At 45.8% G+C, this 27500-nt stretch overlaps 1 protein-coding gene across 2 annotated transcripts in view; it reads left to right on the top strand.

Moving 5' to 3' along the window:
- LOC106593673 (receptor tyrosine-protein kinase erbB-4) overlaps positions 1 to 27500 on the top strand; it is a 617461-nt gene that overhangs the window by 308395 nt on the left and 281566 nt on the right. The window lies entirely within an intron of this gene.

Here is a 27500-nt window from a genome sequence, read left to right as displayed (position 1 = left end):
ACACTCTCCTATCAACGAGGCCTTACAGCAATAACACTCTCCTATCAACGAGGCCTTACAGCAATAACACTCTCCTATCAACGAGGCCTTACAGCAATAACACTCTCCTATCAACGAGGCCTTAGAGCAATAACACTCTCCTACCAACGTGGCCTTACAGCAATAACACTCTCCTATCAACGAGGCCTTAGAGCAATAACACTCTCCTATCAACGAGGCCTTAGAGCAATAACACTCTCCTGCCAACGTAGCCTTAGAGCAATAACACTCTCCTACCAACGAGGCCTTACAGCAATAACACTCTTCTACCAACGAGGCCTTACAGCAATAACACTCTCCTACCAACGAGGCCTTAGAGCAATAACACTCTCCTACCAACGTGGCCTTAGAGCAATAACACTCTCCTACCAACGAGGCCTTAGAGCAGTAACACTCTCCTACCAACGAGGCCTTAGAGCAATAACACTCTCCTACCAACGAGGCCTTAGAGCAGTAACACTCTCCTACCAACGTGACCTTAGAGCAATAACACTCTCCTACCAACGTGACCTTAGAGCAATAACACTCTCCTACCAACGAGACCTTAGAGCAATAACACTCTCCTACCAACGAGGCATTAGAGCAGTAACACTCTCCTACCAACATGGCCTTTGAGCAGTAACACTCCCCTACCAACAAGGCCTTAGAGCAGTAACACTCTCCTACCAACGTGACCTTAGAGCAATAACACTCTCCTACCAACGTGGCCTTAGAGCAGTAACACTCTCCTACCAACATGGCCTTAGAGCAGTAACACTCTCCTATCAACGAGACCTTAGAGCAATAACACTCTCCTACCAACGAGGCCTTACAGCAATAACACTCTCCTACCAACGTGGCCTTACAGCAATAACACTCTCCTATCAACGAGGCCTTACAGCAATAACACTCTTCTACCAACGAGGCCTTACAGCAATAACACTCTCCTACCAATGTGGCCTTACAGCAATAACACTCTCCTATCAACGAGTCCTTACAGCAATAACACTCTTCTACCAACGTGGTCTTACAGCAATAACACTCTACTACCAACGAGGCCTTACAGCAATAACACTCTCCTACCAACGAGGCCTTAGAGCAATAACACTCTCCTACCAACGTGGCCTTAGAGCAATAACACTCTCCTACCAACGAGGCCTTACAGCAATAACACTCTCCTACCAACGTGACCTTAGAGCAATAACACTCTCCTACCAACGTGACCTTAGAGCAATAACACTCTCCTACCAACGAGGCCTTAGAGCAATAACACTCTCCTACCAACGTGGCCTTAGAGCAATAACACTCTCCTACCAACGAGGCCTTACAGCAATAACACTCTCCTACCAACGAGGCCTTAGAGCAGTAACACTCTCCTACCAACGTCGCCTTACAGCAATAACACTCTCCTACCAACGTGACCTTAGAGCAATAACACTCTCCTACCAATGTGACCTTAGAGCAATAACACTCTCCTACCAACGAGACCTTAGAGCAATAACACTCTCCTACCAACGAGGCATTAGAGCAGTAACACTCTCCTACCAACATGGCCTTAGAGCAGTAACACTCTCCTACCAACAAGGCCTTAGAGCAGTAACACTCTCCTACCAACGTGACCTTAGAGCAATAACACTCTCCTACCAACGTGGCCTTAGAGCAGTAACACTCTCCTACCAACATGGCCTTAGAGCAGTAACACTCTCCTATCAACGAGACCTTAGAGCAATAACACTCTCCTACCAACGAGGCCTTACAGCAATAACACTCTCCTACCAACGTGGCCTTACAGCAATAACACTCTCCTACCAACGTGGCCTTACAGCAATAAAACTCCCTCTACCAACGTGGCCTTACAGCAATAACACTCTCCTACCAACGAGGCCTTACAGCAATAACACTCTCCTACCAACGTGGCCTTACAGCAATAACACTCTCCTACCAACGAGGCCTTACAGCAATAACACTCTCCTACCAACGTGGCCTTACAGCAATAACACTCTCCTATCAACGAGGCCTTACAGCAATAACGCTCTTCTACCAACGAGGCCTTACAGCAATAACACTCTCCTACCAATGTGGCCTTACAGCAATAACACTCTCCTATCAACGAGGCCTTACAGCAATAACACTCTTCTACCAACGTGGCCTTACAGCAATAACACTCTCCTACCAAAGAGACTTTACAGCAATAACACTCTCCTACCAACGAGGCCTTAGAGCAATAACACTCTCCTACCAACGTGACCTTAGAGCAATAACACTCTCCTACCAACGAGGCCTTACAGCAATAACACTCTCCTACCAACGTGACCTTATAGCAATAACACTCTCCTACCAACGTGGCCTTAGAGCAATAACACTCTCCTACCAACGAGGCCTTAGAGCAATAACACTCTCTTACCAACGTGGCCTTACAGCAATAACACTCTCCTACCAACGAGACCTTACAGCAATAACACTCTCCTACCAACGAGGCCTTAGAGCAGTAACACTCTCCTACCAACGTGACCTTAGAGCAATAACACTCTCCTACCAACGTGACCTTACAGCAATAACACTCTCCTACCAACGTGGCCTTACAGCAATAACACTCTCCTACCAACGAGACCTTACAGAAATAACACTCTCCTACCAACGAGGCCTTAGAGCAATAACACTCTCCTACCAACGTGACCTTAGAGCAATAACACTCTCCTACCAACGAGGCCTTAGAGCAATAACACTCTCCTACCAACGTGACCTTAGAGCAATAACACTCTCCTACCAACGAGGCCTTACAGCAATAACACTCTCCTACCAACGAGACCTTAGAGCAGTAACACTCTCCTACCAACGTGGCCTTACAGCAATAACACTCTCCTACCAATGTGACCTTAGAGCAATAACACTCTCCTACCAACGTGACCTTAGAGCAATAACACTCTCCTACCAACGAGACCTTAGAGCAATAACACTCTCCTACCAACGAGGCATTAGAGCAGTAACACTCTCCTACCAACATGGCCTTAGAGCAGTAACACTCTCCTACCAACAAGGCCTTAGAGCAGTAACACTCTCCTACCAACGTGACCTTAGAGCAATAACACTCTCCTACCAACGTGGCCTTAGAGCAGTAACACTCTCCTACCAACATGGCCTTAGAGCAGTAACACTCTCCTATCAACGAGACCTTAGAGCAATAACACTCTCCTACCAACGAGGCCTTACAGCAATAACACTCTCCTACCAACGTGGCCTTACAGCAATAACACTCTCCTACCAACGTGGCCTTACAGCAATAAAACTCCCTCTACCAACGTGGCCTTACAGCAATAACACTCTCCTACCAACGAGGCCTTACAGCAATAACACTCTCCTACCAACGTGGCCTTACAGCAATAACACTCTCCTACCAACGAGGCCTTACAGCAATAACACTCTCCTACCAACGTGGCCTTACAGCAATAACACTCTCCTATCAACGAGGCCTTACAGCAATAACGCTCTTCTACCAACGAGGCCTTACAGCAATAACACTCTCCTACCAATGTGGCCTTACAGCAATAACACTCTACTACCAACGAGACCTTAGAGCAATAACACTCTCCTACCAACGTGACCTTAGAGCAATAACACTCTCCTACCAACGAGGCCTTACAGCAATAACACTCTCCTACCAACGTGACCTTAGAGCAATAACACTCTCCTACCAACGAGGCCTTACAGCAATAACACTCTCCTACCAACGAGACCTTACAGCAATAACACTCTCCTACCAACGTGGCCTTAGAGCAATAACACTCTCCTACCAACGAGGCCTTACAGCAATAACACTCTCTTACCAACGTGGCCTTACAGCAATAACACTCTCCTACCAACGAGACCTTACAGCAATAACACTCTCCTACCAACGAGGCCTTAGAGCAGTAACACTCTCCTACCAACGTGACCTTAGAGCAATAACACTCTCCTACCAACGTGACCTTACAGCAATAACACTCTCCTACCAACGTGGCCTTACAGCAATAACACTCTCCTACCAACGAGACCTTACAGAAATAACACTCTCCTACCAACGAGGCCTTAGAGCAATAACACTCTCCTACCAACGTGACCTTAGAGCAATAACACTCTCCTACCAACGAGGCCTTAGAGCAATAACACTCTCCTACCAACGTGACCTTAGAGCAATAACACTCTCCTACCAACGAGGCCTTACAGCAATAACACTCTCCTACCAACGAGACCTTAGAGCAGTAACACTCTCCTACCAACGTGGCCTTACAGCAATAACACTCTCCTACCAACGTGACCTTAGAGCAATAACACTCTCCTACCAACGTGACCTTAGAGCAATAACACTCTCCTACCAACGAGACCTTAGAGCAATAACACTCTCCTACCAACGAGGCATTAGAGCAGTAACACTCTCCTACCAACATGGCCTTAGAGCAGTAACACTCTCCTACCAACAAGGCCTTAGAGCAGTAACACTCTCCTACCAACGTGACCTTAGAGCAATAACACTCTCCTACCAACGTGGCCTTAGAGCAGTAACACTCTCCTACCAACATGGCCTTAGAGCAGTAACACTCTCCTATCAACGAGACCTTAGAGCAATAACACTCTCCTACCAACGAGGCCTTACAGCAATAACACTCTCCTACCAACGTGGCCTTACAGCAATAACACTCTCCTACCAACGTGGCCTTACAGCAATAAAACTCCCTCTACCAACGTGGCCTTACAGCAATAACACTCTCCTACCAACGAGGCCTTACAGCAATAACACTCTCCTACCAACGTGGCCTTACAGCAATAACACTCTCCTACCAACGAGGCCTTACAGCAATAACACTCTCCTACCAACGTGGCCTTACAGCAATAACACTCTCCTATCAACGAGGCCTTACAGCAATAACGCTCTTCTACCAACGAGGCCTTACAGCAATAACACTCTCCTACCAATGTGGCCTTACAGCAATAACACTCTCCTATCAACGAGGCCTTACAGCAATAACACTCTTCTACCAACGTGGCCTTACAGCAATAACACTCTCCTACCAACGAGACCTTACAGCAATAACACTCTCCTACCAACGAGGCCTTAGAGCAATAACACTCTCCTACCAACGTGACCTTAGAGCAATAACACTCTCCTACCAACGAGGCCTTACAGCAATAACACTCTCCTACCAACGTGACCTTATAGCAATAACACTCTCCTACCAACGTGGCCTTAGAGCAATAACACTCTCCTACCAACGAGGCCTTAGAGCAATAACACTCTCTTACCAACGTGGCCTTACAGCAATAACACTCTCCTACCAACGAGACCTTACAGCAATAACACTCTCCTACCAACGAGGCCTTAGAGCAGTAACACTCTCCTACCAACGTGACCTTAGAGCAATAACACTCTCCTACCAACGTGACCTTACAGCAATAACACTCTCCTACCAACGTGGCCTTACAGCAATAACACTCTCCTACCAACGAGACCTTACAGAAATAACACTCTCCTACCAACGAGGCCTTAGAGCAATAACACTCTCCTACCAACGTGACCTTAGAGCAATAACACTCTCCTACCAACGAGGCCTTAGAGCAATAACACTCTCCTACCAACGTGACCTTAGAGCAATAACACTCTCCTACCAACGAGGCCTTACAGCAATAACACTCTCCTACCAACGAGACCTTAGAGCAGTAACACTCTCCTACCAACGTGGCCTTACAGCAATAACACTCTCCTACCAACGTGACCTTAGAGCAATAACACTCTCCTACCAACGTGACCTTAGAGCAATAACACTCTCCTACCAACGAGACCTTAGAGCAATAACACTCTCCTACCAACGAGGCATTAGAGCAGTAACACTCTCCTACCAACATGGCCTTAGAGCAGTAACACTCTCCTACCAACAAGGCCTTAGAGCAGTAACACTCTCCTACCAACGTGACCTTAGAGCAATAACACTCTCCTACCAACGTGGCCTTAGAGCAGTAACACTCTCCTACCAACATGGCCTTAGAGCAGTAACACTCTCCTATCAACGAGAGCTTAGAGCAATAACACTCTCCTACCAACGAGGCCTTACAGCAATAACACTCTCCTACCAACGTGGCCTTACAGCAATAACACTCTCCTACCAACGTGGCCTTACAGCAATAAAACTCCCTCTACCAACGTGGCCTTACAGCAATAACACTCTCCTACCAACGAGGCCTTACAGCAATAACACTCTCCTACCAACGTGGCCTTACAGCAATAACACTCTCCTACCAACGAGGCCTTACAGCAATAACACTCTCCTACCAACGTGGCCTTACAGCAATAACACTCTCCTATCAACGAGGCCTTACAGCAATAACGCTCTTCTACCAACGAGGCCTTACAGCAATAACACTCTCCTACCAATGTGGCCTTACAGCAATAACACTCTCCTATCAACGAGGCCTTACAGCAATAACACTCTCCTACCAACGAGGCCTTAGAGCAATAACACTCTCCTACCAACGTGACCTTAGAGCAATAACACTCTCCTACCAACGAGGCCTTACAGCAATAACACTCTCCTACCAACGTGACCTTATAGCAATAACACTCTCCTACCAACGTGGCCTTAGAGCAATAACACTCTCCTACCAACGAGGCCTTAGAGCAATAACACTCTCCTACCAACGAGGCCTTACAGCAATAACACTCTCCTACCAACGAGGCCTTACAGCAATAACACTCTCCTATCAACGAGGCCTTAGAGCAATAACACTCTCCTATCAACGAGGCCTTAGAGCAATAACACTCTCCTACCAACGTGGCCTTACAGCAATAACACTCTCCTATCAACGAGGCCTTAGAGCAATAACACTCTCCTATCAACGAGGCCTTAGAGCAATAACACTCTCCTACCAACGAGGCCTTACAGCAATAACACTCTTCTACCAACGAGGCCTTAGAGCAATAACACTCTCCTACCAACGTGGCCTTAGAGCAATAACACTCTCCTACCAACGAGGCCTTAGAGCAGTAACACTCTCCTACCAACAAGGCCTTAGAGCAGTAACACTCTCCTACCAACAAGGCCTTAGAGCAGTAACACTCTCCTACCAACGTGACCTTAGAGCAATAACACTCTCCTACCAACGTGACCTTAGAGCAATAACACTCTCCTACCAACGAGACCTTAGAGCAATAACACTCTCCTACCAACGAGGCATTAGAGCAGTAACACTCTCCTACCAACATGGCCTTTGAGCAGTAACACTCCCCTACCAACAAGGCCTTAGAGCAGTAACACTCTCCTACCAACGTGACCTTAGAGCAATAACACTCTCCTACCAACGTGGCCTTAGAGCAGTAACACTCTCCTACCAACATGGCCTTAGAGCAGTAACACTCTCCTATCAATGAGACCTTAGAGCAATAACACTCTCCTACCAACGAGGCCTTACAGCAATAACACTCTCCTACCAACGTGGCCTTACAGCAATAACTCTCTCCTATCAACGAGGCCTTACAGCAATAACACTCTTCTACCAACGAGGCCTTACAGCAATAACACTCTCCTACCAATGTGGCCTTACAGCAATAACACTCTCCTATCAACGAGTCCTTACAGCAATAACACTCTTCTACCAACGTGGTCTTACAGCAATAACACTCTACTACCAACGAGACCTTACAGCAATAACACTCTCCTACCAACGAGGCCTTAGAGCAATAACACTCTCCTACCAACGTGACCTTAGAGCAATAACACTCTCCTACCAACGAGGCCTTACAGCAATAACACTCTCCTACCAACGTGACCTTAGAGCAATAACACTCTCCTACCAACGAGGCCTTACAGCAATAACACTCTCCTACCAACGAGACCTTACAGCAATAACACTCTCCTACCAACGTGGCCTTAGAGCAATAACACTCTCCTACCAACGAGGCCTTACAGCAATAACACTCTCTTACCAACGTGGCCTTACAGCAATAACACTCTCCTACCAACGAGACCTTACAGCAATAACACTCTCCTACCAACGAGGCCTTAGAGCAGTAACACTCTCCTACCAACGTGACCTTAGAGCAATAACACTCTCCTACCAACGTGACCTTACAGCAATAACACTCTCCTACCAACGTGGCCTTACAGCAATAACACTCTTCTACCAACGAGACCTTACAGAAATAACACTCTCCTACCAACGAGGCCTTAGAGCAATAACACTCTCCTACCAACGTGACCTTAGAGCAATAACACTCTCCTACCAACGAGGCCTTAGAGCAATAACACTCTCCTACCAACGTGACCTTAGAGCAATAACACTCTCCTACCAACGAGGCCTTACAGCAATAACACTCTCCTACCAACGAGACCTTAGAGCAGTAACACTCTCCTACCAACGTGGCCTTACAGCAATAACACTCTCCTACCAACGTGACCTTAGAGCAATAACACTCTCCTACCAACGTGACCTTAGAGCAATAACACTCTCCTACCAACGAGACCTTAGAGCAATAACACTCTCCTACCAACGAGGCATTAGAGCAGTAACACTCTCCTACCAACATGGCCTTAGAGCAGTAACACTCTCCTACCAACAAGGCCTTAGAGCAGTAACACTCTCCTACCAACGTGACCTTAGAGCAATAACACTCTCCTACCAACGTGGCCTTAGAGCAGTAACACTCTCCTACCAACATGGCCTTAGAGCAGTAACACTCTCCTATCAACGAGACCTTACAGCAATAACACTCTCCTACCAACGTGGCCTTACAGCAATAACACTCTCCTACCAACGAGACCTTAGAGCAGTAACACTCTCCTACCAACGTGGCCTTACAGCAATAACACTCTCCTACCAACGTGACCTTAGAGCAATAACACACTCCTACCAACGTGGCCTTAGAGCAATAGAACTCTCCTACCAACGAGACCTTAGAGCAATAACACTCTCCTACCAACGAGGCCTTAGAGCAGTAACACTCTCCTACCAACAAGGCCTTAGAGCAGTAACACTCTCCTACCAACGTGACCTTAGAGCAATAACACTCTCCTACCAACGTGGCCTTAGAGCAATAACACTCTCCTACCAACGAGGCCTTACAGCAATAACACTCTCCTACCAACGAGACCTTAGAGCAGTAACACTATCCTACCAACGTGGCCTTACAGCAATAACACTCTCCTACCAACGTGACCTTAGAGCAATAACACTCTCCTACCAACGAGACCTTAGAGCAATAACACTCTCCTACCAACGAGGCATTAGAGCAGTAACACTCTCCTACCAACATGGCCTTAGAGCAGTAACACTCTCCTTCCAACAAGGCCTTAGAGCAGTAACACTCTCCTACCAACGTGACCTTAGAGCAATAACACTCTCCTACCAACGTGGCCTTAGAGCAGTAACACTCTCCTACCAACATGGCCTTAGAGCAGTAACACTCTCCTATCAACGAGACCTTAGAGCAATAACACTCTCCTACCAACGAGGCCTTACAGCAATAACACTCTCCTACCAACGTGGCCTTACAGCAATAAGACTCTCCTACCAACGAGACCTTAGAGCAGTAACACTCTCCTACCAACGTGGCCTTACAGCAATAACACTCTCCTACCAACGTGACCTTAGAGCAATAACACTCTCCTACCAACGTGACCTTAGAGCAATAACACACTCCTACCAACGTGGCCTTAGAGCAATAAAACTCTCCTACCAACGAGACCTTAGAGCAATAACACTCTCCTACCAACGAGGCTTTAGAGCAGTAACACTCTCCTACCAACAAGGCCTTAGAGCAGTAACACTCTCCTACCAACGTGACCTTAGAGCAATAACACTCTCCTACCAACGTGGCCTTAGAGCAATAACACTCTCCTACCAACAAGGCCTTAGAGCAGTAACACTCTCCTACCAACGTGACCTTAGAGCAGTAACACTCTCCTACCAACATGGCCTTAGAGCAGTAACACTCTCCTACCAACGTGGCCTTACAGCAATAACACTCCCTCTACCAACGTGGCCTTATAGCAATAACACTCTCCTACCAACGAGGCCTTACAGCAATAACACTCTCCTACCAACGTGGCCTTACAGCAATAACACTCTCCTACCAACATGGCCTTACAGCAATAACACTCTCCTACCAACGTGGCCTTACAGCAATAACACTCCCTCTACCAACGTGGCCTTATAGCAATAACACTCTCCTACCAACGAGGCCTTACAGCAATAACACTCTCCTACCAACGTGGCCTTACAGCAATAACACTCTCCTACCAACGAGGCCTTACAGCAATAACACTCTCCTACCAACGTGGCCTTACAGCAATAACACTCTCCTATCAACGAGGCCTTACAGCAATAACGCTCTTCTACCAACGAGGCCTTACAGCAATAACACTCTCCTACCAATGTGGCCTTACAGCAATAACACTCTCCTATCAACGAGGCCTTACAGCAATAACACTCTCCTACCAACGAGGCCTTAGAGCAATAACACTCTCCTACCAACGTGACCTTAGAGCAATAACACTCTCCTACCAACGAGGCCTTACAGCAATAACACTCTCCTACCAATGTGACCTTATAGCAATAACACTCTCCTACCAACGTGGCCTTAGAGCAATAACACTCTCCTACCAACGTGACCTTAGAGCAGTAACACTCTCCTACCAACATGGCCTTAGAGCAGTAACACTCTCCTACCAACGTGGCCTTACAGCAATAACACTCCCTCTACCAACGTGGCCTTATAGCAATAACACTCTCCTACCAACGAGGCCTTACAGCAATAACACTCTCCTACCAACGTGGCCTTACAGCAATAACACTTTCCTACCAACATGGCCTTACAGCAATAACACTCTCCTACCAACGTGGCCTTACAGCAATAACACTCCCTCTACCAACGTGGCCTTATAGCAATAACACTCTCCTACCAACGAGGCCTTACAGCAATAACACTCTCCTACCAACGTGGCCTTACAGCAATAACACTCTCCTACCAACGAGGCCTTACAGCAATAACACTCTCCTACCAACGTGGCCTTACAGCAATAACACTCTCCTATCAACGAGGCCTTACAGCAATAACGCTCTTCTACCAACGAGGCCTTACAGCAATAACACTCTCCTACCAATGTGGCCTTACAGCAATAACACTCTCCTATCAACGAGGCCTTACAGCAATAACACTCTCCTACCAACGACGCCTTAGAGCAATAACACTCTCCTACCAACGTGACCTTAGAGCAATAACACTCTCCTACCAACGAGGCCTTACAGCAATAACACTCTCCTACCAACGTGACCTTATAGCAATAACACTCTCCTACCAACGTGGCCTTAGAGCAATAACACTCTCCTACCAACGAGGCCTTAGAGCAATAACACTCTCCTACCAACGAGGCCTTACAACAATAACACTCTCCTACCAACGAGGCCTTACAGCAATAACACTCTCCTATCAACGAGGCCTTAGAGCAATAACACTCTCCTATCAACGAGGCCTTAGAGCAATAACACTCTCCTACCAACGTGGCCTTACAGCAATAACACTCTCCTATCAACGAGGCCTTAGAGCAATAACACTCTCCTATCAACGAGGCCTTAGAGCAATAACACTCTCCTGCCAACGTAGCCTTAGAGCAATAACACTCTCCTACCAACGAGGCCTTACAGCAATAACACTCTTCTACCAACGAGGCCTTACAGCAATAACACTCTCCTACCAACGAGGCCTTAGAGCAATAACACTCTCCTACCAACGTGGCCTTAGAGCAATAACACTCTCCTACCAACGAGGCCTTAGAGCAGTAACACTCTCCTACCAACAAGGCCTTAGAGCAGTAACACTCTCCTACCAACAAGGCCTTAGAGCAGTAACACTCTCCTACCAACGTGACCTTAGAGCAATAACACTCTCCTACCAACGTGACCTTAGAGCAATAACACTCTCCTACCAACGAGACCTTAGAGCAATAACACTCTCCTACCAACGAGGCATTAGAGCAGTAACACTCTCCTACCAACATGGCCTTTGAGCAGTAACACTCCCCTACCAACAAGGCCTTAGAGCAGTAACACTCTCCTACCAACGTGACCTTAGAGCAATAACACTCTCCTACCAACGTGGCCTTAGAGCAGTAACACTCTCCTACCAACATGGCCTTAGAGCAGTAACACTCTCCTATCAATGAGACCTTAGAGCAATAACACTCTCCTACCAACGAGGCCTTACAGCAATAACACTCTCCTACCAACGTGGCCTTACAGCAATAACTCTCTCCTATCAACGAGGCCTTACAGCAATAACACTCTTCTACCAACGAGGCCTTACAGCAATAACACTCTCCTACCAATGTGGCCTTACAGCAATAACACTCTCCTATCAACGAGTCCTTACAGCAATAACACTCTTCTACCAACGTGGTCTTACAGCAATAACACTCTACTACCAACGAGACCTTACAGCAATAACACTCTCCTACCAACGAGGCCTTAGAGCAATAACACTCTCCTACCAACGTGACCTTAGAGCAATAACACTCTCCTACCAACGAGGCCTTACAGCAATAACACTCTCCTACCAACGTGACCTTAGAGCAATAACACTCTCCTACCAACGAGGCCTTACAGCAATAACACTCTCCTACCAACGAGACCTTACAGCAATAACACTCTCCTACCAACGTGGCCTTAGAGCAATAACACTCTCCTACCAACGAGGCCTTACAGCAATAACACTCTCTTACCAACGTGGCCTTACAGCAATAACACTCTCCTACCAACGAGACCTTACAGCAATAACACTCTCCTACCAACGAGGCCTTAGAGCAGTAACACTCTCCTACCAACGTGACCTTAGAGCAATAACACTCTCCTACCAACGTGACCTTAGAGCAATAACACTCTCCTACCAACGAGGCCTTAGAGCAATAACACTCTCCTACCAACGTGACCTTAGAGCAATAACACTCTCCTACCAACGAGGCCTTATAGCAATAACACTCTCCTACCAACGAGACCTTAGAGCAGTAACACTCTCCTACCAACGTGGCCTTACAGCAATAACACTCTCCTACCAACGTGACCTTAGAGCAATAACACTCTCCTACCAACGTGACCTTAGAGCAATAACACACTCCTACCAACGTGGCCTTAGAGCAATAAAACTCTCCTACCAACGAGACCTTAGAGCAATAACACTCTCCTACCAACGAGGCCTTAGAGCAGTAACACTCTCCTACCAACAAGGCCTTAGAGCAGTAACACTCTCCTACAAACGTGACCTTAGAGCAATAACACTCTCCTACCAACGTGGCCTTAGAGCAATAACACTCTCCTACCAACAAGGCCTTAGAGCAGTAACACTCTCCTACCAACGAGACCTTACAGCAATACCACTCTCCTACCAACGAGGGCTTAGAGCAATAACACTCTCCTACCAACGTGACCTTAGAGCAATAACACTCTCCTACCAACGAGGCCTTAGAGCAATAACACTCTCCTACCAACGTGACCTTAGAGCAATAACACTCTCCTACCAACGAGGCCTTACAGCTATAACACTCTCCTACCAACGAGACCTTAGAGCAGTAACACTCTCCTACCAACGTGGCCTTACAGCAATAACACTCTCCTACCAACGTGACCTTAGAGCAATAACACTCTCCTACCAACGTGACCTTAGAGCAATAACACACTCCTACCAACGTGGCCTTAGAGCAATAAAACTCTCCTACCAACGAGACCTTAGAGCAATAACACTCTCCTACCAACGAGGCCTTAGAGCAGTAACACTCTCCTACCAACAAGGCCTTAGAGCAGTAACACTCTCCTACAAACGTGACCTTAGAGCAATAACACTCTCCTACCAACGTGGCCTTAGAGCAATAACACTCTCCTACCAACAAGGCCTTAGAGCAGTAACACTCTCCTACCAACGTGACCTTAGAGCAGTAACACTCTCCTACCAACATGGCCTTAGAGCAGTAACACTCTCCTATCAACGAGATCTTAGAGCAATAACACTCTCCTACCAACGAGGCCTTACAGCAATAACACTCTCCTACCAACGTGGCCTTACAGCAATAACACTCTCCTACCAACGTGGCCGTACAGCAATAACACTCCCTCTACCAACGTGGCCTTATAGCAATAACACTCTCCTACCAACGAGGCCTTACAGCAATAACACTCTCCTACCAACGTGGCCTTACAGCAATAACACTCTCCTACCAACGAGGCCTTACAGCAATAACACTCTCCTACCAACGTGGCCTTACAGCAATAACACTCTCCTATCAACGAGGCCTTACAGCAATAACACTCTCCTACCAACGTGGCCTTAGAGCAATAACACTCTCCTACCAACGAGGCCTTACAGCAATAACACTCTCCTACCAACGTGGCCTTACAGCAATAACACTCTCCTACCAACGTGGCCTTACAGCAATAACACTCTCCTACCAACGAGGCCTTACAGCAATAACACTCTCCTACCAATGAGGCCTTAGAGCAATAACACTCTCCTACCAACGTGTCCTTAGAGCAGTAACACTCTTCTACCAACGAGGCCTTACAGCAATAACACTCTCCTACCAACGTGGCCTAACAGCAATAACACTCTCCTATCAACGAGTCCTTACAGCAATAAGACTCTTCTACCATTGTGGCCTTACAGCAATAACACTCTCCTACCAACGAGACCTTACAGCAATACCACTCTCCTACCAACGAGGCCTTAGAGCAATAACACTCTCCTACCAACAGAGGGAGGTAAATAAGAACCTGTTTAACTGAGTGACTATCATATCCTCTTCCTCTCATTGTTCTATCTACAGTCTAGGCCACAGGTGTCAAACCTGTTTGTCTAGGTCTTAATTGGATGCAAATAACAAAAACCAGAAGACACACATTGAGTTTGACACCCCTGGTCTGGGCTGATCCACTAAGACACACATTGAGTTTGACACCCCTGGTCTGAACCACTAAGACACACATTGAGTTTGACACCCCTGGTCTCGTCTGAACCACTAACACACACATTGACACCCCTGGTCTGGGCTGATCCACTAAGACACACATTCAGTTTGACACACCTGGTCTGAACCACTAAGACACACTTTGAGTTTGACACCCCTGGTCTGAACCACTAAGACACACATTGAGTTTGACACCCCTGGTCTGGGCTGAACCAATAAGACATACATTCAGTTTGACACCCCTGGTCTGGGCTGAACCAATAAGACATACATTCAGTTTGACACCCCTGGTCTGGGCTGAACCAATAAGACATACATTCAGTTTGACACCCCTGGTCTGGGCTGAACCAATAAGACATACATTCAGTTTGACACCCCTGGTCTGGGCTGAACCAATAAGACATACATTCAGTTTGACACCCCTGATCTGGGCTGAACCAATAAGACATACATTCAGTTTGACACCCCTGATCTGGGCTGAACCAATAAGACATACATTCAGTTTGACACCCCTGATCTGGGCTGAACCAATAAGACTGGTTAAAGCAGATATTATTATTATTTTTTGTATTTATTTTTGTATGTATTTTTTTTTTTTTTTACTTTTTCCTCCTCCTGACCGAAGTCAGCATGCATGTGCCCGGCCCGCTACAAGGAGTCGCTAGAGCGCGATAGAACAAGGACATCCCGCCCGGCCAAACCCTCCCCTAACCCAGACGATGCTGGGCCAATTGCCGCCACATGGGTGTCCCGGTCGCAGCCGGCTGCGACACATCCTTGGATCGAACCCGTATCTGTAGTGATGCCTTAGACCGCTGCGCCGGCCGCGGCCGCGATACTATTTCATCCCCCTCATGGTTCATGTTATGGTTGGGGCTAGATCTGTGGTTAGGACCAACTTCTACCTGCTACCTATCTATTGTACTGTAGGGTTACATTTTGGCTAGAGTTTGAGGCTGGTGTTGTTCATATCTTCCTGAAGCCAGAGGATGTCGGAGTGACACATTCCCCTGTAGTGTCTCAGTGGCAGAGTGGAGTCAAGTAGCCAAGTGGTCGTTAATGATGTCACCTAGCCTGATTGACTCTTCATTAAACGCAGATCAATCCAGGATGCGGATATATATACACACACTTACACACACACTCCACCCACCCCGTCTCCCACAGGCACCCACATACAAGCATGCACACGCGCACACACACACACACACACACACACACACACAGACACACACACACACACACACACACACACACACACACACACACACACACACACACACACACACACACACACACACACACACACACACACGACTGAGACAGACAGACTCTTTACAGGGTCTTATCTCAGGAGAACAGGAGAGAACACCAGCCCAGGAGAGAGAAAGGGAAGGAGGAATGGAGAGAAGGAGAGAGACTCCCAGCACTAATCACACACTGCCCATGTCAACGTGGCTCCCCTCGCTGAGTACTAATGTGCCTCCACAATTATGATCCTGGAAGGTGTGAGAGAGAGAGAAAGAGAGAGAGAGAGCATAAAAGAAAGCGAGAGTGCATAGATGAGAGTGAGAGAAAGAGAAAACAATGCTTTGAAGAAGGATCAATTTCCCTCCATTTCCTCTGTCTACTCATCTGTTCTTGGTCCTGTTCCTGTTCCTATTCCTGTTCCTGTAGCTGTCCTTCCACTCCTCTTACCTTTTCCTCATATCCCTCTCAGACCCTCAATGCTGCTGGTGTTTCAACTGCACATTTAATGCCTTACATAACACCATTCCACGTCAGCTTCATGTCCACTCTAGCTCCCTTTGTGAGTAGTTCTCCAAAGCAATACAAAGTCATCTTGGTCGCTGGCTCTGGGTAAGTAGCTGGTGTCTGCCCTCTGGGTGTGTCTGAATAGAGCCCTCGTCCCTCTCCACCTCAGAGCACCGCCGGGGGAACTCATTTAAATCAAGAGCACGCCAGAGAGAAAGGAAAGATAGAGAAGGGGATGAAAGCAATTGACCCCTCTGCTCCTCTCTTCTAAAGTCTTTCTCTCTTCTATCCTGACTCTCTCCTCAAAGATATTATGTGCTCCAGTGTCGCTAAATTGTGTAGGCAAAATCCTCTCACCGAATAACCCCACCTGCACCAGAGAGCTGAGGTTGAAGAGGGGAGTTAGCATTAGCGATGGTTAGCGAGGGGGGGGGGGTCTAAGCATTCCCGGGCTAATGCTAACATTTCTTTAGCCTCTGCCCTGACAGAATGAGGGATAAATGGCTGGGGCTTTCGCCTGGCACAGGAGGATAGCGTTAGCATTGGCGCACGAGCGTTAGCATAATTACAGCTCTTTATAATACGCTAAAATTAGCACTTTGTTAGCGCTGGCTCCCCTCCTCTAGATAACATGGTGGCACGACCCCCCTCCATTCTTAAACGTGTTAATGGTTGGGTGATTATATACTCTTCCCTCTCGTTGCAGGAGCGGATAAACACCAGGGGAATAAAATAGAGCTCCTTATGCTTCATTGTTCTTGGTGATTATTTGTGAGGAGATGAATGCTGATGAGGACAGGAAGGAAACAGGGGGAAATTGCTCATTCTTCAAAACAATGTTTTCTCTTTCTTTTGTTCATTCTTTCTTTTTCTTTCTCTCTCTCTCTCTCTCTCTCTCTCTCTCTCTCTCTCTCAATTTCAATTTAAGGGCTTTATTGGTATGGGAAACATATGTTAACATTGCCAAAGCAAGAGAAGTACATAATAAACAAAAGTGAAAAAATTAAAATAATTAACAGTGAACATTACACTCACAGAAGTTCCAAAATAATAAAGACATTACAAATGTCATATTAAATCAAATCAAATCAAATTGTGTTTGTCACATGCGCCGAATACAGATAGGTATAGACCTTACAGTGAAATGCTTACTTACAAGCCCCTAACCACCAATGCAGTTTTCGAAAAATAACAATAAAAAGTAAGAGATAAGAATAAGAAATAATTAAAGAGCAGCAGTAAATAACAAAACCGGGGCTATATACCGGGGGTACTGGTACAGAGTCAATGTGCGGGGGCACTGGGGTTGAGGTAATTGAGGTAATATGTACATGTAGGTAGAGTTATTTAAGTGACTATGCATAGATACTAATAGAGTAGCAGCAGCGTATAAGAGGGGGTGGGGGGGGGCAATGCAAATAGTCTGGTCGGAGGCTGAGCAGTTGCCATACCAGGTAGTGACGCAACCAGTCAGGATGCTCTCGATGGTGCAGCTGTAAAATCTTTTGAGTATCTAAGGACCCATGTCAAATCTTTTCAGTCTCCTGAGGGGGAATAGGTTTTGTCGTGCCCTCTTCACGACTGTCTTGGTGTGCTTGGACCATGTTAGTTTGTTGGTGATGTGGACAAGGAACTTGAAGCTCTCAACCTGCTCCACTACAGCCCCGTCGATGAGAATGGGGGCGTACTCGGTCCTCCTTTTCCTGTAGTCCACAATCATCTCCTTAGTCTTGTTTACTTTGAGAGATAGGTTGTTATTCTAGGGTGGTGGCCGGGTGGATGTTGTGAATGTTGTGTGAATGTTGCCTGTAATCCATGGCTTCTGGTTGGGGTGTGTACATACAGTCACTGTGGGGACGATGTCATCGATGCACTTATTGATAAAGCCAGTGACTGATGTGGTGTACTCCTCAATGCCATCGGAAGAATCCTGGAATACATTCCAGTCTGTGATAGCAAAACAATCCTGTAGTTTAGCATCTGCTTCATCTGACCAATTTTTTATAGACCGAGTCACTGGTGCTTCCTGCTTAAATTTTTGCTTGCAAGCAGGAATCAGGAGGATAGAATAATGGTCAGATTTGCCAAATAGTAGCGATAGAGAGTATTGTACACATCTCTGTGTGTGGAGTAAAGGTGGTCTAGAATTTTTTCCCTCTGACTGCACATTTAACATGCTGATTGAAATGAGGTAAACCTGAATTAAGTTTTAATTAAAGTCCCCGGCCTCTAGGAGCGCCGCCTCTGAATGAGCGCTTTCCTGTTTGCTTATGGCGGTATACATCTCATTGAGTGCGGTGTTAGTGCCAGCAACGTGGTATGTAGACAGCTACTAAAAATACAGATGAAACTCTCTATGTAGATAGTGAGGTCTACAGCTTATCATGAGATACTCTACCTCAGGTGAGCAAAACCTTGAGACTTCCTTACATATTGTGCACCAGCTGTTGTTTACAAATATGCATAGGCCCTCGCCCCGTGTCTTACCAGAGGCTGCTGTTCTATCCTGCCTTTAGAGTGTATAACCCGCCAGCTATATATTATTAATATCGGCGTTCAGTCACGACTCAGTGAAACATAAGATATTACAGTTTTTAATGTCCCATTGGTGGGATATACAGTGGGGGAAAAAAGTATTTAGTCAGCCACCAATTGTGCAAGTTCTCCCACTTAAAAAGATGAGAGAGGCCTGTAATTTTCATCATAGGTACACGTCAACAATGACAGACAAAATGAGAAAAAAAATCCAGAAAATCACATTGTAGGATTTTTTATGAATTTATTTGCAAATTATGGTGGAAAATAAGTATTTGGTCAATAACAAAAGTTTATCTCAATACTTTGTTATATACCCTTTGTTGGCAATGACACAGGTCAAACGTTTTCTGTAAATCTTCACAAGGTTTTCACACACTGTTGCTGGTATTTTGGCCCATTCCTCCATGCAGATCTCCTCTAGAGCAGTGATGTTTTGGGGCTGTCGCTGGGCAACACGGACTTTCAACTCCCTCCATGGGGTTGAGATCTGGAGACTGGCTAGGCCACTCCAGGACCTTGAAATGCTTCTTACGAAGCCAGTCCTTCGTTGCCCGGGCGGTGTGTTTGGGATCATTGTCATGCTGAAAGACCCAGCCACGTTTCATCTTCAATGCCCTTGCTGTTGGTAGGAGGTTTTCACTCAAAATCTCACGATACATGGCCCCATTCATTCTTTCCTTTACACGGATCAGTCGTCCTGGTCCCTTTGCAGAAAAACAGCCCCAAAGCATGATGTTTCCACCCCCATGCTTCACAGTAGGTATGGTGTTCTTTTGATGCAACTCAGCATTCTTTGTCCTCCAAACACGACGAGTTGAGTTTTTACCAAAAAGTTCTATTTTGGTTTCATCTGACCATATGACATTCTCCCAATCCTCTTCTGGATCATCCAAATGCTCTCTAGCAAACTTCAGACGGGCCTGGAAATGTACTGGCTTAAGCAGGGGGACACGTCTGGCACTGCAGGATTTGAGTCCCTGGCGGCGTAGTGTGTTACTGATGGTAGGCTTTGTTACTTTGGTCCCAGCTCTCTGCAGGTCATTCACTAGGTCCCCCCGTGTGGTTCTGGGATTTTTGCTCACCGTTCTTGTGATCATTTTGACCCCACAGGGTGAGATCTTGCGTGGAGCCCCAGATCGAGGGAGATTATCAGTGGTCTTGTATGTCTTCCATTTCCTAATAATTGCTCCCACAGTTGATTTCTTCAAACCAAGCTGCTTACCTATTGCAGATTCAGTCTTCCCAGCCTGGTGCAGGTCTACAATTTTGTTTCTGGTGTCCTTTGACAGCTCTTTGGTCTTGGCCATAGTGGAGTTTAGAGTGTGACTGTTTGAGGTTGTGGACAGGTGTCTTTTATACTGATAACAAGTTCAAACAGGTGCCATTAATACAGGTAACGAGTGGAGGACAGAGGAGCCTCTTAAAGAAGAAGTTACAGGTCTGTGAGAGCCAGAAATCTTGCTTGTTTGTAGGTGACCAAATACTTATTTTCCACCATAATTTGCAAATAAATTCATAAAAAATCCTGGAATGTGATTTTCAGGATTTTTTTCTTCATTTTGTCTGTCATTGTTTACGTGTACCTATGATGAAAATTACAGGCCTCTCTCATCTTTTTAAGTGGGAGAACTTGCACAATTGGTGGCTGACTAAATACTTTTTCCCCCCACTGTACGTGCTTTCAGTTTGTCCCATTTATTTTCCAGTGGTTGAACATTAGCTAGCAGTATGGATGGCAAAGGCAGATTAGCCACTCATCGCCTGATCCTCACATGACACCCCTATCTCTTTCCACGAAATCTCAGTTTCCTTCTCCATCAAAAGAAGTGGATGAGGGCCTGTTTGTGTGTTTGGAGTATATCCTTCCCATCCGACTCATTAAAGAAAAATTCTTTGTCCAATTCCAGGTGAGAAATCGCTGTTCTAATGTCCACAAGCTCTTTTTGGTAATAAGAGACGGTAGCAGCAACATTATGTACAAAATAAGTTACAAACAATGTGAAAAAAACAAACAAAATAGCACAGTTGGTTAAGAGCCAATAGTTGGTTAAGAGCCAATAAAACGGACAGCCCCCAGCTCCATCTTTTCAGAGTGGCATTTCAAATGTCATTTTTTGTCATATTATGTCTATTAATATGTCATATTATGTATATATACAGTGTTGTAACGATGTGCAAATAGTTAAAGTACAAAAGGGAAAATAAATGAACATAAATATGGGTTGTATTTACAATGGTGTTTGTTCTTCACTGCTTGACCTTTTCTTGTGGCAACAGGTCACAAATCTTGCTGCTGTGATGGCACACTGTGGAATTTCACCCAGTAGATATGGGAGATTATCAAAATTGGGTTTGTTTTCGATTCTTTGTGGATCTGTGTAATCTGAAGGAAATATGCGTCTCTAATATGGTCATACATTTGGCAGGATGTTAGGAAGTACAGCTTAGTTTCCAACTCATTTTGTGGACATTTTGCACATAGCCTGTCTTCTCTTGAGAGCCAGGTCTGCCTACGGTGGCCTTTCTCAATAGCAAGGCTATGCCCACTGAGTCTGTACATAGTACAAGCTTTCCTTAAGTTTGGGTCAGTCACAGTGGTCAGGTATTCTGCCACTGTGTACTCTTTGTTTAAGGCCAAATAGCATTCTAGATTCCGCTGTTTTTTTGTTCATTCTTTCCAATGTGTCAAGTAATAACCTTATTGTTTTCTCATGATTTGGTTGGGTCTAATTGTGTTGCTGTCCTGGGGCTCTGTGGGGTGTGTTTGTGTTTGTGAACAGAGCCCCAGGACCAGCTTGCTTAGGGGACTCTTCTCCAGGTTCATCTCTCTGTAGGTGATGGCTTTGTTATGGACGGTTTGGGAATCTCTTCCTTTTAAGTGGTTGTAGAATTTAATGGCTCTTTTCTGGATTTTGCTAATTAGCTGATATTGGCCTAATTCTACTCAGCGTTCATTATTTGGTGTTTTACGTTGTACACAAAGGATCTTTTTTGCATAATTCTGCATGTAGAGTCTCAATTTGTTGTTTGTACGATTTTCTGAATTCTTGGTTGGTAAGCGGACCCCAGACCTCACAACCATAAAGGGCGATGGGTTCTATAACTGATTCAAGTATTTTTAGCTAGATCCTAATTGGTATGTAAAATGTTATGTTCCTTTTGAAGGCATAGGAGGCCCTTCTTGCCTTGTCTCTCAGCTCGTTCACAGCTTAGTGGAAGTTACCTGTGGCACTGATGTTTAGGCCGAGGTATGTATAGTTTTTTGTGTGCTTTAGGGCAACGGTGTCTAGATGGAATTTGTATTTGTATTTGAGGTCCTGGCGACTGGACCTTTTTTGGAACAGCATTATTTTTGTCTTACTGAGATTTACTGCAGGGCCCAGGTCTGACAGAATCTGTGCAGAAGATCTAGGTGCTGCTGTAGGCCCTCCTTGGTCAGAGACAGAAGCACCAGATCATCAGCAAACAGTAGACATTTGACTTCAGATTCTAGTAGGGTGAGGCTGGGTGCTGCAGACTTTTCTAGTGCCCTCGCCAATTCGTTGATATTTATGTTTAAGAGGGTGGGGCTTAAGCTGCATCCCTGTCTCAACCCACCGCCCTGTGGAAAGAAATGTGTGTTTTTTTGCGTAAATGGATTTTATAATGTCGTATGTTTTTTCCCCAGCACCACTTTCCATCAATTTGTATAGCACTCGCTCTCTCTGCCTCTCTGTCTCTCTCACTCTCTCCTCTCTCTGTCTCTCTCTCCCCTCCTCTCTCTCTCTCTCTCTGTCTCCCCCCCTCCTCTCTCTCTTCTGTGTGGTCTGGTGGAATATGTGTGTGCACTCTGTATTTCAGCCCCTGTTCACATAGAAGTATATGAAGATGTCTGCCATACAACATGTAGAAAGAGAAAAAAACAGAGGGGGATAGAGGACAACACAGTAGTGGAGCGGTGGCACTAGGAGTGAGATGGCCATGACCTCATCAACACTCGACACCAAGACTTAACTTCGCTCGGGTAATCTTCCATGACCTCAATATGAGAAAAACCATGGAAGGTTTCCAGATCATGATTGGGGTTGTGTCCTCTGAGGCTACATTGACCACCGATACAATAGGCCTACAGGTGTACTCAAATGAAATAATGACATAACATACGTTTTATTTGTGACTAATTAAAAAACAAAACAAATATAAAATGAGTAACTCTTTTGGCCCAGGTCTGGATGGCAAAGTTCCATGCATTAATTTAGTTGTTTTGGGAGGTGGTTTAGAAGTGTTGAGATGCAGTGATTCTGAGATTGTCCTGGTCCCTGTCACTGTGGATGTCCCTATACTACCCTGTGTGTTTGTGTTTCTGTCCTGAAGGGCCTGGGGGAATGACATCAACCCTGACAGAGGGACAACCAGACAGACAACATTACATTGCAACAGCCTCCCATCTTATTGACTAGTCAAAGCGTTGGCCATGAGGAAACCAGCCTTCCTACACATTATGTAGTACACGTTAGCAGCACGTTAACAACGATGGCTACATAACAACTAAATGTTATTCCTGTCAATCATCTTATCCAATACCTTGTCTCCATTGAACATATCTAGGAGTAGAACCACAGGCATATCATTATCACAGTGACTCATCTGGATAGTAACTGCTGATGTTGTTAAAGGTCCAATGCAGTCGTTTTCATCTCAATATCAAATCACTTCGGGTCGGCAGGTAGCCTAGTGGTTAGAGCATTGGGCCACTCACTGAATGGTTGCTAGATCGAATCCCAGACCCTGCAAGGTTAAAATCTGTTGTTCTGCCCCTGAACAAGGCAGTTAACCCACTGTTCTTAGGCCGTCATTGTAAATAAGAATTTTTCTTAACTGACTTACATGGTTAAATAAGGCTTTCATTTCAAACAGCACTTATTCTAAAAGGACATTATTATAAATTTCACAGTATTATTCCAACCTCATAGTATGGAAATATACATACAAAACACAGGTGAATCACATTTTTGACTGCACTGGGCCTTTAATATAGATTAGTTGGAGGAGTCAATGCACAATGTCAATACCACTGGGACGAGCTGTCTCAAATGGATTCCAACATGTATATTTTCTTGGGCCCCAGTGCAGTATGTGTGTGTGCAGTATGTGGGTGTGCAGTATGTGGGGGTGCAGTATGTGGGTGTACAGTATGTGAGTGTGCAGTATGTGTGTGTGCAGTATGTGTGTGTGCAGTATGTGAGTGTGCAGTATGTGTGTGTGCAGTATGTGGGTGTGCAGTATGTGAGTGTGCAGTATGCGTGTGTGCAGTATGTGAGTGTACACTCCCCGGGGTTGTTTCTTAATTTGCTGTGCTGCTGCTCATTACGGGGGTCTGTGGGTCTCCTGCCCTCCAAGCTGTGTTGACCTGTTGGCACCATTAGAGCTGAACCTGATAGAGATGATGTGGTGAGCTGTTGGCCCCATTAGAGCTGAACCTGATAGAGATGATGTGGTGAGCTGTTGGCCCCATTAGAGCTGAACATGATAGAGATGATGTGGTGAGCTGTTGGCCCCATTAGAACTGAACCTGATAGAGATGATGTGGTGACCTGTTGGATATTTAGAGCTGAACCTGATAGAGATGATGCGGTGACCTGTTGGCCCCATTAGAACTGAACCTGATAGAGATGATGTGGTGAGGTGTTGGCCCCATTAGAGCTGAACCTGATAGAGATGATGTGGTGACCTGTTGGCCCCATTAGAGCTGAACCTGATAGAGATGATGTGGTGAGGTGTTGGATAATTAGAGCTGAATCTGATAGAGATGATGTGGTGACCTGTTGGCCCCATTAGAGCTGAACCTGATAGAGATGATGTGGTGAGGTGTTGGCCCCATTAGAGCTGAACCTGATAGAGATGATGTGGTGAGGTGTTGGATCATTAGAGCTGAACCTGATAGAGATGATGTGGTGAGCTGTTGGCCCCATTAGAGCTGAACCTGATAGAGATGATGTGGTGAGCTGTTGGCCCCATTAGAGCTGAACCTGATAGAGATGATGTGTTGACCTGTTGGCCCCATTAGAGCTGAACCTGATAGAGATGATGTGGTGAGGTGTTGGCCCCATTAGAGCTGAACCTGATAGAGATGATGTGGTGAGGTGTTGGATAATTAGAGCTGAACCTGATAGAGATGATGTGGTGACCTGTTGGCCCCATTAGAGCTGAACCTGATAGAGATGATGTGGTGACCTGTTGGCCCCATTAGAGCTGAACCTGATAGAGATGATGTGGTGAGGTGTTGGCCCCATTAGAGCTGAACCTGATAGAGATGATGTGGTGAGGTGTTGGCCCCATTGGAGCTGAACCTGATAGAGATGATGTGGTGAGCTGTTGGCCCCATTAGAGCTGAACCTGATAGAGATGATGTGGTGACCTGTTGGCCCCATTAGAGCTGAACCTGATAGAGATGATGTGGTGAGCTGTTGGCCCCATTAGAGCTGAACATGATAGAGATGATGTGGTGAGGTGTTGGCCCCATTAGAACTGAACCTGATAGAGATGATGTGGTGACCTGTTGGATAATTAGAGCTGAACCTGATAGAGATGATGTGGTGACCTGTTGGCCCCATTAGAACTGAACCTGATAGAGATGATGTGGTGACCTGTTGGCCCCATTAGAGCTGAACCTGATAGAGATGATGTGGTGACCTGTTGGCCCCATTAGAACTGAACCTGATAGAGATGATGTGGTGACCTGTTGGCCCCATTAGAACTGAACCTGATAGAGATGATGTGGTGACCTGTTGGCCCCATTAGAGCTGAACCTGATAGAGATGATGTGGTGACCTGTTGGCCCCATTAGAACTGAACCTGATAGAGATGATGTGGTGACCTGTTGGCCCCATTAGAACTGAACCTGATAGAGATTATGTGTTGACCAGTTGGCCCCATTAGAGCTGAACCTTGTGTCAGTGGAGGCTGGTCGAAGGAACTATAGGAGGATAGGTTCATTGTATTGTCTGCAATGGAATTAATGGAATGGAGTTAAACACGTGGGTTCCATATATTTGATGTGTTTCATACCGTTCTATATATTCCGTTCCAGCCATTGCAATTAACCCATCCTCCTATACCTGCTCCCACCAGCCCCCTTTGGTGTATATGTATCTGTGTGTCTGCCTGATCACATTAGACAAAGTGCAGAGCAGGGGTCCCTGAGGTGAAATGAAACCCTTGCTGCTCCTACAGGCGCCTGAAAGTGATTACCGTTAAATTAAAACCTACGACCGTAAACGTGCCCCCGTTACAGGAACTCTCACTATTCATCAAAATGCTCCCTTGGTGCGTCTTTTGCTTATCAGTTTGTAAAATATTGTCCGTGACACTGGCCGGTAATTAATGCACTAAATCAATTCTGATTCACTTCTCACTGATTGGTCCTACTGGGATGCCGTCATTATCTCAAATGATGGTCACAGATGCACAGGGCAGAGAGGAATGTATCCACTACCAGTCTATTCATTCTCATTTCCAACAGTTCTTTCCCTTCTTCGGTCTCAGTTCAATCAAAGTCACATTGTTGTACAGTGCTTATCTAATGTCTGGTTATCTCACGGTTAAATAAAATCAACGGATTTGACTGTGGTCTAACATTACATTTCAACAGTAAAAATACTTAATAAACATGTGCCAAAAACGCAGTACGCTTTCATTGCCTTACAAATACAGTACAAAATGTCAATGTCCATCAATATGTCCATCCATCACTAGTGTGTTTTTTTTATGGCCATTGATTGTCCCTGTCTCCCGCGTCACAAAGGAGAATGGCGGCAACTCAAAGAGTTGTGCTGGGATTCCTGAGAGCTGCAAGGATCTAAGTCTAGGCCAGGGGATTAGCTCAAACAAACCACAGTGTCTGCCGTAGATCTCCCCTATATCATGAGACACCCTGGTAAACAACTATGGTAAACAAGGAAGTGACAGGGGAGCAAGAACGTTAAACCCCTGTAGGTCTAAGCCCTTATATATAGCAATATAAAGCAATTATTTGATGAAACATTGAACATTAATGCAAACCAATTCTGGACCAGAACAAATGAAACGTGGTTATCCTCTTTACTGAGTTTATATTGTGTTATTTAAAGCAGCTTCTTATAGTGTTGTATAGTCATCGAGGACGTGTGAGATCTGGGTCATATTCACACATACAGCAAAAGGAAGAAAACGGGGAGCGACTGCCTCAACCTGGGGTAA

The sequence above is a fragment of the Salmo salar genome, chromosome ssa17 (assembly GCF_905237065.1).
Source record: "Salmo salar chromosome ssa17, Ssal_v3.1, whole genome shotgun sequence".
Classification (NCBI taxonomy): domain Eukaryota; kingdom Metazoa; phylum Chordata; class Actinopteri; order Salmoniformes; family Salmonidae; genus Salmo; species Salmo salar.
Note: the sequence above shows the minus strand (reverse complement) of the source record. Positions and strands in the feature narration are given on the sequence as shown.